Source organism: Callospermophilus lateralis, chromosome 1, assembly GCF_048772815.1.
Source record: "Callospermophilus lateralis isolate mCalLat2 chromosome 1, mCalLat2.hap1, whole genome shotgun sequence".
NCBI lineage: Eukaryota > Metazoa > Chordata > Mammalia > Rodentia > Sciuridae > Callospermophilus > Callospermophilus lateralis.
In genome coordinates, this window is record NC_135305.1 from 80,004,420 (window position 1) to 80,016,288 (window position 11,869).

The 11,869-nt window shown below is 44.6% G+C and overlaps 1 long non-coding RNA gene and 1 other non-coding gene across 2 annotated transcripts in view; both read left to right on the plus strand.

Moving 5' to 3' along the window:
• The window catches only part of LOC143381625 (uncharacterized), a 28,144-nt gene extending 16,828 nt beyond the window's left edge, over positions 1-11,316 (plus strand). The window contains exon 6 of the long non-coding RNA XR_013088828.2: positions 11,174-11,316. This is a non-coding gene — a long non-coding RNA (uncharacterized LOC143381625). The remainder of the gene's footprint in view (positions 1-11,173) is intronic.
• On the plus strand, positions 8,553-8,626 carry LOC143384337 (small nucleolar RNA SNORD93). The gene has a single exon (XR_013089293.1). It is a non-coding gene; the product is annotated as a small nucleolar RNA SNORD93 (small nucleolar RNA).
• Positions 11,317-11,869: the final 553 nt, after the last annotated feature.

Genomic DNA, 11,869 nt, shown 5'->3' on the forward strand with positions numbered 1-11,869 from the left:
TCCCTTATATCTTAGTGTGGCTGGACTTACTCAAGGACCCCCCCCTCCCTCCCCAATTGGCTAACTCCTTTTTTACATGTGGCACATGAGGCCAACATTTTTCTGGCAAAAGAGGTCGATTCTGGGCCAGGAACCCTGGAACCTACCGGACTGTCACACCCCCGCCCTCTATCCAGTCCTCCAAGGGGGCGATGATCTGCTCCTCCGTGCCCCCTCCCTATGTGCCCCCCCCAACCAGCAGGATGAGCGGGGTGCAGGGGGAGGAGCAGGAAGAGCAGAAGGAGCACTGGAAGGACCAGCAGGGGAAACCCAAGGGTGAGCCCAACGCGCCCTGTCCCCTGCCCAATCTCCTGACACCACCCTGGTCTTACCCCTCAGGGAGACAGGGAACCCTAGACTTCAGTACTGGCCCTTCTCCACTAGTGATTTATACAATTGGAAGAATCAAAACCCCTCTTACTCTGACAACCCGAAGAGTTTAGTTTCTCTCCTGGATAGTGTTCTGTTTACTCACCAGCCTACCTGGGATGATTGCCAACAACTGCTAGGCATCCTCTTCACGGAAGAAAGGGAAAGAATCCAGATTTCAGACAGAGGCCGGGAAACTGGTCCCTGGAGATGACGCCAACCCTGACTTGATCAATGCTGCTTTTCCCTTGAGTAGGCCGCCCACAGCCAAGTGGGACCACCACACGGCAGAAGGTAGGGGGAGGCTCCAGCTCTATCGCCAGACTCTAATGGCGGGTCTCCAGGCTGTGGCCTGAAAACCAACTAATTTGGCTAAAGTCTATACGGTAATACAAGGGAAACAGGAGTCACCTGCTAGCTACCTAGAAAGGTTAATGGAAGCCTTTAGACAGTTTACCCCAATGAATCCAGAGGCTCCAGAGAATCAGGCAGCAGTAGTAATGGCTTGTTAATTAGGCAGCTCCAGATATTAAAAGGAAACTACAAAAGCTGGAGAATTTAGAGGGTAAGAGTGTTCAGGATCTCTTAGCAACAGCACAGAGAGTCCATAATAATAGGGATGCTCCTGAGGACAGGCAAGTAAAGGCCATCAGAGAAATGACAAGGGTGTTGGTAGCAGCAGTACAAGGAAGGGAAAGGAGGCAAAGCTCGAGGAACTGGGGCAGAGACCAAGAGCAAGAGTAGTGCTAACCTATCGGCCTGCGACCAACCGTGTAAAGACCAATGTGCTTACTGCAAGGAGACAGGTCATTGGGCAAGGGAGTGCCCTAAGAAAAAGGAAATGGGGCTGGGGCCCCGTCCCCCTAGATGCACCCCAGTATTGGTGACTAACACAGAGGAAGATTAGGGGCGATGAGGTTCGGCTTCCCTCCCCAAATCTAAGGTGACTCTTAAGGTGGAGGGGACTCCAATTGAGTTCCTAGTGGACACTGGAGTTCAACACTCTGTATTGACAGAGCTGCAAGAAAAATTATCTAAAAAGACTTCTTGGGTACAGGGGGCTACAGGGATTAACAAATGTTCATGGACTACCCAAAGGACAGTGGACCTAGGTGTGGGCCGGGTATCCCACTTGTTCTTAGTTTTCCCTGACTGGGAAGAGACTTACTCACCAAAATTGGAGCTCAAGTTCACTTTCAACCTGGAGGCACTACAATCTCTGATGGTCAGGGACAGCCTATTCAGGTACTGACTGTGACCTTAGAGGATGGATATAGACTGTATTAACAACCCATCCCCGGCAATCAGGAAATAGACTGTTGGCTAAAGGAGTACCTGGAAGCATGGGCCGAGACAGGAGGTATGGGTCTGGCCAAACACCGGCCAGCAGTGTTTGTGGAACTAAAACCTGGAGCAGACCTGGCTAGGGTTCGTCAATACCCAATGTCGGTGGAAGCTCGAGCAGGAATAACCCCCCATATTCAGCAACTGTTAGATTCGGGGGTCCTACAGTCTTGCCAGTTGGCCTGGAACAACCCGCTTCTGACTGTTTGAAAGCCTCAGTCCAATGACTACCGGCAGGTCCAAGACCTGAGGGAGGTGAACAAAAGGGTGATGGACATTCACCCCGCTGTCCCTAACCCGTATACCCTCCTAAGCTCCCTGCCACCTGAAAAGCAGTGGTATACAGTACTAGATCTAAAAAATGCCTTCTTTAGTCTGCCCCTGGCCCCCAGGAGTCAACAACTAATCGCCTTCGAGTGGTCGGACAAGGAAAAAGGAATCAATCAATGGACAGCTAACGTGGACCAGACTCCCACAAGGCTTCAAGAATTCTCCTACTATCCTCGATGAAGCCACTCCATGAGGACCTAGGTGAGTTCCTGGAGAAGCACCCTGAGCTAACTCTCTTATAGTATGTAGATGATTTGTTGATTGCAGCCCAGACCAGAAAAGGGTGCCTAAAAGGGACTGGATACCTGTTGCAGATCTGAGGAACCTAGGTTACTGAGCCTCAGCCAATCAAGAAAGCTCAAAAATCTGCAAGCCTGCAGTGCCATACCTAGGGTATCTGTTAAAAGACAGGCAATGCTGGCTAACACAGGCCAGGAAAGAGACAGTTTTAAAAATCCCTGTACCCCAGACCCCAAGGCAAGTGAGGGAGTTTCTGGGATCTGCTGGCTTTTGCAGGCTGTGGATACTTGGGTTTGCTGAATTAGCCAGGCCTCTGTTCGAAGGCACGAATGCAACTCAGCCCTTCCAGTGGACTGAGGAGATGGGCAGAGCCTTCAATCAAATTAAGACTGCATTGCTGTCCGCACCAACTCTAGGGCTACCCGATGTCACGAAACCATTCTATCTGTACATTGATGAGCGCAAGGGGGTTGCTAAAGGGGTCTTGACCCAGTATCTGGGTCCCTGGAAGAGGCCAGTGGCCTACTTGTCACAAAGGCTGGACTCTGTGGTGGCCAGCTGTCCACCTTGCTTGAGGATGATAGCTGCCACTGCCCTAATGATAAAGGACGCCAACAAACTAACCTTAGGACAAGAGCTATATATCACCACCCCCCCATGCCATTGAAGGAATCCTGAAGCAACCCCCAGACTGGTGGCTAAGCAACGCCCGGCTCACCCATTATCAAGGGCTATTACTTAACCTTCTCAGAATAATCTTTTAGGCATCCTCAGCTCTCAACCCTGCAACCCTGCTACCCGACCCCGACTTGGAGGCTCCCTTGCATGACTGTGCACAGATCCTAGCACAGGTCCATGGCAGAAAAGACCTCCAGGACCAGCCATTGCCGGATGCAGAGCTTGGATGCAGAGCTTGGACTCGGAGCTCCTCTGGTTCACTGATGGGAGCAGCTTCATTCAACAAGGTCAGAGGTATGCCGGCGCGTGGTGGTAACGGAGACTGAAGTCATATGGGCTGAGCCCCTCCCGACAGGAACATCAGCCCAGAGAGCTGAACTGACCCAAGCACTAACACTAGGAAAAGACAAAAAGCTGACTGTGTATACCGATAGCCGGTATGCTTTTGTCGCGGCCCACATACATGGCACCATCTATAAGAAAAGAGGGCTGCTGACAGTTGAGGGAAAGACTATAAAAAAAGAAGAGATATTGGCCCTTATTACAACCCTATGGTTGCCTAAGAAATTGGCCATTGTCCACCGTCCAGGACATCAGAAACCTAAGGACATGGTATCCAGAGGGAACAATCTGGCAGATAAAACCGCTTTGGAAATAGCCATGCAAAGAGAGATTGTGATGATAGCCAACCTGCCTGACCCAGGACTCCGAAGCCTACCAGAAATGCCACAATATTTCAAGGAAGACTTAGAGTGGATTAAAGGACTGCCTATGACTCAGTGCCTTAATGGATGGTGGCGAGACTCCCAATGTCATGTGATAGTATCTGAAAAGTTAGGCAACAGAATTTTGCAAAAAATGCATCGCTCCACTCACATGGGTGAGGGAAAAATGCAGGACCTACTAAGCCATGCTAAGATAAAGATTTAAAATGCAAATTCCAAGATCCAGCAGATTGTTGCTACCTATAAGGCCTGCCAGCTGACGAATGCGGGCCACAGTACAATCAACCCTGGGAATCGGGTAAGAGGAGACAGAACAGGAGCCTATTGGGAAGTAGACTTTACTGAGGTAAAACCTGGCAAATATGGATATAAATACCTTTTAGTTTTTATAGATACTTTTTCAGGATGGGTAGAAGGATTTCCAACTAAGCGTGAGACAGCTCAAGTAGTAGTTAAAAAGTTGCTGGAAGACATCTTACCCAAGTACGGCTTCCCAGTCTTGGTAGGGTCGGATAATGGAACAGCCTTTGTGCCTAAGGTAAGTCAGGGACTCGGGTCTATTCTTGGGGCAGATTGGAAATTGCATTGTGCTTACAGACCCCAAAGTTCAGGACAAGTAGAGAGAATGAATAGAACCCTAAAAGAGACCCTAACCAAATTGACCATGGAGACTGGCAGAGACTGGGTAGCCCTCCTTCCCTATGCCCTGTATAGGGTACAGAATTCCCCTTATAAGTTAGGAGCCACTCCCTTTGAAATTATGTTTGGCATACCCCCTCCCATAATCCCCTGCTTGTCTGAGCACCTGCTTGTAGAATTTGATGACTCTGACCTCTTACATTCCCTAAAAGCCCTGCAACAAGCCCACCAGGACGAGTGGTCCCACCTCAAAGCTCTGTATGAAACAGGACCCCCTCAGCCACACAGCTTCTGTTCCGGAGGCTGGGTCTACATAAAGAGACATCAACAGGAATCACTGCAACCCCGCTGGAAGGGACCATACGGGGTGATCCTCACGATGCCCACTGCTCTCAAGGTCAACTGGATCGCCACCTGGATCCACTACTCTCATGCAAAGCCAGCGGACTTGTTCGCCTTGAGGAGCGACTTCATTCCGGATTCGAATTCCAAGTGGCAAGTTACTCGTCATAAGGACAATTTTCTTAATTGTTTAAACCCTAGTTAGGATGCTATTATTAGTCTGGCTGCTTATTCTTGCTTGCATTAGTACCATTCTTTGTAATAACCCCCATTTTCCATATAAGTGGACCTGGGTAATCCAGAATCCAGCAATTGGACATAACATAGTCTTGGCAACTCAGGAAGGACCCCAGATATGGTTCCCGGACTTAGAGTTCGATCTTTGCCAGTTGGCTGAGGGGTCGTGGAAACAAAACAAAAAGGCTCTGACACACCCATCCATTATATGAGAAAGAGGTACCTGAGCTCTGATGGCTTAAAGGGTCCTCCCTGTAAAATGGATACCTGGTACGTATGCCCCGGAGAGTCCCGCCCCTCAGAATGCGGGAGTTCTTCAGAATATTATTGCAAGCAATGGGGATGTGAGACTAGTGTGGGAGGGTCTAGATCCTGGAAGGTCGCCAAAAATGACTTAGTAAAATACTCCAGACCACATAATCAGAACTCCTGGATACAAGCCAGATTCACCCCAAAAGGAAAAAAAGCACAAGGATGGGAACAAGGAAAATCTTGGGGAATAAGACTTTACCGGATAGGAAGCAGTGATGAAGGACTCATTTTTACTCTCAAGGTTTTAAAGACCCAAATTGTACCCACTGTGGTGGGACCTAACAAAGCCCTGGCCCCACCACCACCAGCTAACACCCCCATTATGCCCAAAAGTACCCAAGTACCTAAGACTATCCGGAGGATCCCGGAGGAAAGGGACCTAAACTCTCCACCTGAACTGCCCAACCTACTTGTGCCTGGCATTTCAGAGGAGAACACCTTGGGGGCTCCCTTGTGGAAACTACTGCTAAAAACTTACGATGTTGTAAACAAAACCCAACCCCAGGTGACAGAGTCCTGTTGGATGTGTTATGATATGCAACTCCCCTTTTATGAGGGGATTGCTCTCCTAGGAAGTTATACACTGACTAGCAAAGTACAGGACTGCCGATGGGAACCAGTGGAATCTGGACTTACCTTGGAGAAAGTTATTGGAAAAGGCAGCTCTGTGGGAAACCCACCACCCTCTCTGCAGCATTTATGCAGTCAGACTTCCCCTATACCCACCCAAATGACTTATCTATTACCATCAGAAAACAGTTGGTGGGCATATGACACAGGCCTTACCCCCTGTGTTCACACAGCCATGCTCAACCGTACCCACGGATTTTGTGTTATGGTTCAACTTGTACCCAGATTAATTTACCACTCTGAAGAAGAAGTGATACTCAGGTTAGAAAATAAGGAATTACAAAGGAAGGTAAAGGGAGAAGTATCTGTAGCCATATTAACCATAGGAGCCCTATTAGGAGCAGTAGGAGTGGGGACTGGAACAACGGCCCTGATTGAACAGTGCTCCTATTTTTCCAGTCTGAGGGAAGCTATGGATGAGGACATCCAAGAACTACAGAGACAGGTAAAACATTTGGAGGAATTACATGCATCCCTTGCAGAAGTCCTGCTTCAAAATCGAAGTGGCTTAGATTTAGTCTTTTTACAACAAGGAGGACTTTGTGCAGCACTAGGAGAAGAATGTTGTTTTTACGTTAACCATTCCGGGGTAATCAGACAATCAATAGCCAAAGTACAGGAAGGATTGGAGAAGCGGAGGAAAGAGAGAGAGCGACAGAAAGGATGGTTTGAATCATGGTTTGATTATTACCCCTGGCTCACAACTTTACTTTCAGCTTTGGTTGGACCCTTACTTGTAATTATGCTTGCCTTAATAGTAGGACCCTGTATTATAAATAAGTTTGCAAACTTTGTAAAGGAACGAATCAATACAGTCCAGTTAATGGTGTTACGAGCCCAGTACCAGTGCCTGGACAAAAGTAGTAGGGTCGAACCCTATGAGCTTACTCAGAGGAATCCATGATTGACTTCCAAGGTACCCAAAAAGAAATGGAATGAAAGACCTAAGCAACCTCATTTTACTTGGGACCTCATTTTGCTCTGAGACTTAACCCCTGACCTACTGCAGTCCTAAAGTCAGGAAATACCACAGAAAGCTCTGCACAAACAGTTCTCAGAAAAGCCACAGATGGTGATTGCCTAAGATACGCCATATGTCGAAATATCTGAAATTCCAGTCGGCCCCCACCTAGGTGCAGTGACCAATATCTAAACCAGAAGCCCTACAGCTTGGCACATACCCCCCCCTTGCTACACGTACCCCCCTTGCGACACTGTCATGGTTTAAAACAATCATTTTTAAGTGCGTCAACCCCTTGAACTAACCAATAATCCTTTCCAGATTCTTTCCCGCCACTTGATACGCTAATCATGTTTTAGAGTTGTTGTTTGATTTTCCCGTGGTGTATGATGATTTGCTAAGAGATGCTATGATGTATGTGAAGTCCCTGCCTTCCCAAAGAGTGTATAAAACTGCTGCAAACCCTGGGCTTGGGGCCTTTCAGCATCACCAGTTGCTGTGTGCGCAGAGGACTGAAGTAGCTTACAATAAATGCCTCTTTGCTGCTTACATTGATCTTGGTCTCTGGTGGTCTTTTGGGGTCCCGAATTTGAGCATATCACTAGTTCATGATAGACTGGCTCTGTTGTTTGGGGTATGTGGCAAGATAGCACATTATGGCAGTAGTCTTATAAGTCTTGTGTTTGACATGTGTTCCTCAGCTCTGATAGACTCTTACTACCCTTTTTGAAAGAGGAAAGAAGTGCAGTGATGTAACCTGTGTTCTAGGCACCTTTTGTTCAGCCACAAATCTAGACCCAAAGCACACGAACAGATTGAATCCCCTATCTGTCAAATAGCCCAGTGACACAGGAACCTCCAATGGGAGTTCTTTGTTTTACCATTGTTTTAGGTGTTGGGGATTCCTGTTGAACCAAACTAGGTTAACATTCAGTTTGATGCAGGCTGAGACCTGGCATGTCAAGGAAGCAGCCCTGAGTCAGTGTCTATTTAAGGATTATGGAAACTGAGCAAGTGCCCAGGACTAGAAACTTCTCAACCCTAGGCTCTCAGCCTCAGGGTAAAAAAGTTTCATGCTTCTTTTAATTTTAAATCTGTGAAAAGTTTATTTCAGTTTTTTAGGAGAATACTGTATCCAAGTAATGTTTCTTTTCTAAACTTGATACTATTGCATGCTAATGTAACAAAGAGATAAAGTTGGAAAGATGGCAACTGCTAAAGTGAAATTGATTCTCAGATTTTAAGGAACTTAAAATCTTTGGAATTGTCAGGAATTTGGAGACCATAGCTTTGTATTTTATCTATTCATCAAAGGCAGCTAGTAGATAGCCACAATACAGGACACTCTTTAAACAACAAAGCTATATCTTTATTATTATTATTATTATTATTATTATTATTATTATTATACCTGGGATTGAACTCAGGGGCACATCCCCAATCCTATTTTGTATTTAGAGACATGGTCTCACTGACTCGCTTAGTGATTCTCACTTTTGCTGAGGCTGCCTTTGAACTCTCATCCTCCTGCCTCAGCCTCCCAAACCACTGGGATTACAGATATGCGCCATTGCACCCAGTTGATATTAACATTAACCTTGTTGTCACTTTTTTGCCAGGCTCAGTGGTGCTCAAGATCCTGAGGAACATAAGGTATGGACTAAATGGAAATAATTTGGCTTGAGTTCATAGTGGAATAGAATTCTTGGCCAAGGATGAGAACTCTAACCTGATTGGATATGCTTCTGCTCTGATGGGTTAAAGGATTTACCTGAGGCCAACTTGGAATGCAGGAATTTAGTAAATGCAGTCACACCATTCCTTTTAAAATTCTGCTTTACACAGAAGAGGGCAAAAGCCTCTAGTAAATGGATTAATGCTTCAACAAGCCAAGAGATAGGATTTTGAGTTAAAAATTTTGGGTGTTTTTTTTTTTTGTGTGTGTGTGTGTGGTGTGTGTGTGTGTGTGTCTACACTAAAATGTTTTGTGTCAACAATGGGTACATTGGGGATTCTGTTTCTTATTTCTGCAGTTTTTGTAAACATAGTCTAAGGGTTCTAGGGATATAACTCAGTATGTAGAATGCTTGCCTTGCATGCACAAGGCCATGGGTTCGATCCTCAGCACCACACACACACACACACACACACACACAAAAGAACATAGTCTAGATACTACTGTATTATTTTATTGATTAGTAATTGCTGACCTAATAATCTACTGTATTTCTTTTACAGGTCTGATGCATGAAAGAATCACTAAAGCTGTTCAAGAAATAAGGTATATGGCTGTATGGAATAGAGGTTTTGATATCTTTGTCCCTTTCTTTGTAGTCGCAAGCGTGGATTTTGAGATAGTCCTAATTACATATATGAGCATATCTGGGAATTATACCTCTGCCCTGTAGCTGAGTTGGACTCTTAGAGAATTTCTGTAGAACTCAGTTCCACATTTAGATTTTCTATTAATAAGCCTAGTTTGAAACTTGACACAGAATTAACATTAAAGATTGTCTTTATTCTTGGTTCATATACTCTACAAAGATGACCAAGGCTGATTCATTAAGATCAGAGCCAGGAGGGGTGGTTCACACCTGTAATCCCAGTAGCTCAGGAGGCTGAGGCAGGAGAATTACAAGTTGAAAGCCAGCCTCAGCAACTTAGTGAGGCCCTGTCTCTAAATAAAATATTTTAAAAGAGCTGGGGTTGTGACTCAGTGGTTAAGCACTCCTGGGTTCAACCCATAGTACCAAAAAGAAAAAAAGATCAGTTAGAATAATTCTAAATTAACTAGCTATTTTACAACTATTTTAAGAGATTGTAGACTGCTTTAATTTATAAAAGTCATTACAAAATTATTCTTACTATTCCAGATAATCATGTGCTTTTATGGTATACTCAATTAGTAGAGGCATAAATATAGCAGGACTAGAATTAAATTCTAAGATTTACCTCTTACCTGAGCAAAATATCTGTATATCATAGCAAAATTTGAAACTGTCCTCATTGTTGGTTTACTAAAGAAAACTTTTTACTTTCAAAAACTTGGCTTGTGTGTTTTGTATGCTTCCATCTTTTTTCACAGTCAATCATTTTAGTGATTAGATCTGACCCTCTTGACAGAAAACAGATCAATTGATTCTAAGAACAGGAAGGGGTTGATTGTAAAGGGCTAGGAGGGTATTTTTGAAGTGATTTTTACATCTTGTTCAACATCTTGATCATGGTGGTGATTGCATGATTATGTGTTTGTCAAATATCACACTTAACAGGATGAATTTTACTGAATATAAATTCATACTAAAATAAGCATGACTTTTAAAACATCCTGTTTTCTTAATAACATTTCCAAAGCAATCTATGGAAGAGTGGTTTGGGATCACCATTTAACATGATTTTATTGAGACATTAAGAGCAACAAAAATGCATGAAGATAATTTTTAGGGTATAAGTGACTCATGCACATGATAAATATCAGAGAAAAGTAGGATATTGACACACCTATCCAAGATATGAACTTTACTTTTATGGATGATTGAGGCAGCAGCATTTAATACTCTACCTTCTCAACAGCTGCACTTTGAATCTCAACTATACCATGGGACTTTCACCAATTTGAAAATCCATATAGTCACAACAAGGTAGCAGAAAATGGGGTGTGAAGATTCTTTTTTTTTTTGAAGATTCTTACCATGTGCCCCAATGCTGTTAATTCTTCCTTGGGTTCCTTGGACCCTGATTCCTATATTGACCAGGTTTTCACTCCAAGGAAATTTTTTGTAATGTGAAGGTATGTGAACTGCTTGGTGTGCTCCTCTGAAAGGCTGGTTGAAGCCAGGTGTAGCACATACCTGTAATCCCAGCAACCCATGGGGTCGGGGGTGGGGGTGGGGGGAGGGTCTGAAGCAGGAGGATCACAAGTTCAAAGCTAGCCTGGGCAATTTATTGAGACTTTGTTTCAAAACATAAAGGGCTGGGGAGTGTAACTCAGGGTTGGAGGGCCCCAGGGTTCATTTCCAGTACTACCAAAAAGAAAAAAAATAAATGCAGTTTGGAAAAAAATCAATCTTCTTTTCCCCTAAAAAGAAAAATGGGTTCTAAAAAGAAAGATGGGTTCAAACATTAGTTGAGTCATTGTTCTTCCCTATAGGTCAAACTTCTATCCCCTGAGCCTGTTGAACCCTTCCCTGGTGACCAAGGGTATAGAACTCAGTTTTGTCATCTTGTATGTCTTCCAGAACCCATTGGGGTTCCAGGTTTGATGCATTCTTGCTGTATCCCCACCTCTACCACATTCATGTCCCTATACCTGAACATGGTTAAAGAGTTAGAATTGAAACCAGTCTTGAATATTTGAGTGGGGCTCGTTCCCCCAGTGTTATAGATTGAACACTTGAGAAATGCCAAGGCAATAGGTTTTATTTAAAGGATACAACAGAGACTCCTGAGGGAGTGGGGTGTGTTGGCCTTTTTATAGATACCAGATTTCCTTTCTTGTGTCCCCTCCTCCTCTTATCTTGCCTATTTGACCAAAAGGGCAGGAAGAGAGCCATCTAGGGGGTGACTTCTTGGGTTGGAAAATGTGATCTTTCCCCTCTCCTGGAGGTTGTTAGCAACCAGGGATGGGGAGTGCTACCTACCCATTTCCTTCTCTTTGATTATCAGCTGCCTGTCCTTTGCCCTCCTCTCACCATCAGTAAGATGGGCTAAGGAGCTGCAGTCATACATCAGTTCTGTAGGATCAACTTTCCCTCCTTGGCACAGTGTGTGCCCTGTATGTTAAAACAGCTAAGGCAGCAATATACAAATGCAAACATGACTATTAAACCACCAGACTGTCCTTTGTGCTCCAGGGCCCTAACAGAAGAAGCAAGTCTGAAGTTGAATGAAATGTTTTCACAAGATTTATTCATTTCAAATGAGAGAGTTGGGGCTTGATGATTATCTTTAATTATGATAAAACTGGAATTGGAATATAATTTTTATGCTAAAGGTTATGATTTCACTGAAAATATAAAATCTT